This window comes from Mustela nivalis, assembly GCF_964662115.1.
Source record: "Mustela nivalis genome assembly, chromosome: 7".
Classification (NCBI taxonomy): Eukaryota; Metazoa; Chordata; class Mammalia; order Carnivora; family Mustelidae; genus Mustela; species Mustela nivalis.
In genome coordinates this window covers 94,478,930-94,483,111 of record NC_139026.1, presented here as the reverse complement: position 1 = coordinate 94,483,111, position 4,182 = coordinate 94,478,930, and the positions used below count along the sequence as shown (strand labels likewise).

General features: G+C 37.8%; 1 pseudogene across 1 annotated transcript; it reads right to left on the bottom strand.

The window, feature by feature from the left end:
* Window positions 1-862: 862 nt before the first annotated feature.
* On the bottom strand, window positions 863-1,796 carry LOC309869888 (olfactory receptor 6C2-like; annotated as a pseudogene). The gene has a single exon. The product of its transcript is annotated as an olfactory receptor 6C2-like (transcript).
* Between the last annotated feature and the right edge of the window lie 2,386 nt (window positions 1,797-4,182).

Sequence of the window (4,182 nt, the reverse complement as noted above, 5' to 3'; positions counted from 1 at the left end):
ATCACAAGTAGGCAGAGAGGCAGGCAGAGGGAGAGAGAGGAGGAAGCAGGCTCCCTGCTAAGCAGAGAGCCCAATGCGGGGCTTGATCCCAGGACCCTGGAATCATGACCTGAGCTGAAGGCAGAGGCTTTAACCCACTGAGCCACCCAGGTGCCCCTAGCTTTTGTGATTGAGTTTGAATTTTTTGTACCTAGAAAAGTCATTATAGTGAATAACTTGGATTGCAAGAACAGAATGCAAGCATAAGCTGTCATTTACATTTTGTCTGTTCCATCAACCTTTTTAAGCCTGTTAAGCTGATATTCTAAATATGGAAACAAATGCATATGGACATACACAGAGACACACAGATGATAAGAATATGAAATTCTATTTAGAAAAAGAACTTGTACAACTTTTAAGCCAGTAGTATAAGAGGAAAGTTTTAGCCTATATTTGTATCTCCCTGAAAAGTGGGAGAGATAGAATAATGGTTTTTATCCAGTGGAGTGATCGTATGGCCATTCCCATAGACATAGATCATCCTCACTGATGTTCCTGGGAAATTCAGTACTAAGGTCAGGACATATCAGTGCAAGAAGGGTAGCTGAGTACTAACATGGTAGTAAATTGATACCGTCTAAATTTCTTGGTTCTGTAAGTAATAACAGGTGTATTGTTAAAGTGTTTACTGCATATTTATTCCCATGTATTTCTGGGAATAGATTAAGCTAAAAATTTAATATGTGTATCATAGTAAGCACCAGGTATAACAGAATGCGGCTGTGATATATGTAAAGCTATGAATAAAATACAATTAGCAAAAAGTAAAATGGAGATCAGGAATTCTTTTATAATTTGTCATTCTGTCCTCACTAGTCCTTTAGTTCTTTGGGATAGATGCAACCCTTTTGATCATGTCTTTGAAAGCTTGTATCACTTGCTTGTTCCTCAGAGTATGAATGGAGAGATTCATCACTGGAGCAACTGAGGTGGTAAGCACTGACACCACCTTATTAATAGCAACCCCTTCTTTTGCACGAGGTTTGATATAAAGATGCAGCTTCTGTAAGTGTTTGAAACCACAATTACAATTACATGGGAAGAACAAGTAGAAAAAGCCTTTTTCCTTTGCTGGGCAGAAGGGAATCTGAGAATGGTCCTGATGATGTATGTGTAGGACAGAATTACACACACCAAGGTGGAAATGAGTGTCAACACAGCCAGGAGCAAGACAAATCACTCTATAAACTCTGTCTGAGCAGGTAATCTTTGGGATGCGAGCAGCATCACAGCCAAAGTGATCAATGACATTAGAGTCACAAAACTCGAGCTCAAAGCCCATGTCAAATGGCGGGATGTGAATGATTAGAGCAATCATGTAACATCCAATAAGGAACTTGATGCAGACCCTGTTGTTCATGACGGTCATGTAATGGAAAGGTTTGCTGATGGCCACATAGCGGTCATAGGACATGGCCTTCAGGAAAAAAATTCAGTCACACCCGGGATGATAACAAAAAATCATGGAGTGGCACATGCATTGTAGGTAGCAGTGTTGTTCCCAGATGCCATTGTGTAGAGGAATCTAGGAATGCAGACCATTGTAACTGACACTTCCAAGATGCAGAAATTCAAGAGGAAAAAATACATGGGTGTTTTATGTTGGGAATCCACCAAGGTGAGAGTGATAATGGTCAGATTCCCTACCACAATCAACAAGTTAGAAGCAGAAAAATAAAAAGCAAAATCTATAGATTTGGGTCATCTCTTAGTCCCACCAGGATGAATGTTATTATCACTGTGTAATTTTTCATCACTGATTCCTGACTATGGCCTCATCTGTGTGTAAAAACAAGAGACAAATTAGATTAGAGAGAGAGAGAGACTGTTAGCATGTTAGCAGTGGGTTAAAATGCTAGCTAAGCCAAGATTTTATTGTATTTGTCACATGTTAATCAGGAATGTTATTGGTGTGGTAGTTGATTGATAATCAATAATGCTACTGGATTCCCACAGTTGAGCATTATTTTGGATACTAGCGAGAGGCTCTTATTAAAGACTTTTATTACTATCTTGATGCAGTGTTAAGTCAGTAGTGAAAGGATTCTTTAACAACCCCAGAAATGAGGCTATTTTACATTACTGTGTTAATGAACAGAAAAATCCTCTCATAAAAATATTCAGGGTTTGTAATTTCATGACAATAGCTCAAGTTGTGCTTGTCATCTTGGTTGCATATGAGCCAAATGGGCTGACAATAGTTAAGTATGTGAAGTTAAATTTTCCTCCTCTCAGCCTCTGGTTGTTACTCATGGTGGTAATTCATATGCTCCTCTAAAGTACTTCATGCCCTTCTGCTCTTTTCCTTTTCTAAACTACACAAAAACACTCTTGCAAGACCATTTTAAAGATAGAACTGGTGATCTTTAAAAGAGTGATCTTTTAAAACCATATATGAGGGGCACCTGGTTGGCTCAGTCAGTTGAGCATGTGACTCTTGGTCTTGGGGATGTGAGTTCAAACTCCATATTGGGTGTAGAGTTTATTAAAAAAAAATAAAGCAAAACAAAACAAAACCCCCAAAACCTTTGTATGAGATCCATTTCTGTGTTTAAAGTCACTGAATAGGGTTCCATTTCCTGTGGAATAAAATTCAAACCACTTACTCTGTTTTATATGGTCCTTTATGACTTCATGGCTGTGTTCTTTTTTTTTTTTTTAAAGATTTTATTTATTTAGTTGACAGAGGGATAGAGCACAAGTAGATAGAGCTGCAGGCAGAGGGAGAGGGAGAAGCAGGCTTTCTGCTGAGCAGGGAGCAAATGCAAGTCTTGATCCCAGGACCGTTGGGATCATGACCTGAGCCAAAGGCAACTGCTTAACTGACTGAGCCACCCAGGCTCCTCTGGCTGTGTAATTCTAATTCATCTCTTGTTTATCCCACTTTATTGGTCTTCTTCAGTTCCTTGAATATGTCAAGTTTTTCCCACCCCAGGGCTTTTGCAATGTTTTCTCTCTTCTTGAAATGCTCTGCTTGCATTCTGTCATGGCTGGATCTTATTTTTCAAGTGCCAACTTAAATATAATCCTTTAAAAGATACTTTCCTGGGAAATCATATCTATGTTCTCTCCATCCCTCACACTGTGAAAAGAAATGATCTGTTTATTTCACTCAGAGTACTTATTATAATTGGTAATTATAGATTCTTTTACTTTTTACCTACATCTCCTAATCAGTAACAAGTTCCATGAGAACACAGACCATGACTGTTTTGCAAAGCACTGTAAATCCAGGACTAGAGCTTTGCCTGGTACATAGTAGATAATAAGTTTTTACCGAAAGAATAAGACCAGGCATTTTGTTCTTGACACTGATTGTCTAACTATATTTAAAGTGTAATCTAAAGCTTACAACACCTGTCTATTTACATTTTAGAATTTAAATCTTCATTTAAGGACCTCAATGTATTGAGGCAATTTTAGGAATTAGGATGATAGATGGTCACTTTTAATCAAAATCTCCCATAATTACAGTAAGCTATTTTATCTGTACCTAAGAATAAATAAGAATTAATCTTTTAAGAGCTAGTTGGGGTTAAGAGTATTATGGAGGGGAGTTGTAGATGGAAAGGGTAAACTGGAAGTAAGGTTTCCATTTTTGTTCATCCCTTTACACTATTTTTTCTGACGGAACTTCGCTGACACTATTTGAGATGTGATCATTAGGTCTCCTCTGAGAGGGCCCATCTGGGTAAACTGTAAGTGGTACAGGGTAAGAGTATGGGCTCTGGAATAATAGATCAGGACTTGAGACTTGGGTAAAACATTTAAGGGCTGTGAAACCTTGGGAAGTTAAGTGATAGGTTGTTTCCTGGTCTGTGAAATGAAAATAATAAGCGTTATGTTTTTCACAGGTTAGAATAAAGATTAAACAAACTAATTCTTTTAGGCTGTTAGCATCATGCCTCATACAGGACAGATACTAAATACAATCTGTTTGCTTCTTCTATTTCTTCTCCCAGGACATGCTCCCTACATGAAGGAGTTCATGTATTCTATATCTTCTTACGTTTCTGAGATTTGCCTCCTCCCCCTATATTTCTCATATGTATTTTAAGTTTTCTGCTATCCTTGAAGTTAGATACAAAATTAATGGTTCTCTTACATTCTAAAAAAAGTAATATTTGTTGATAGGTCTTT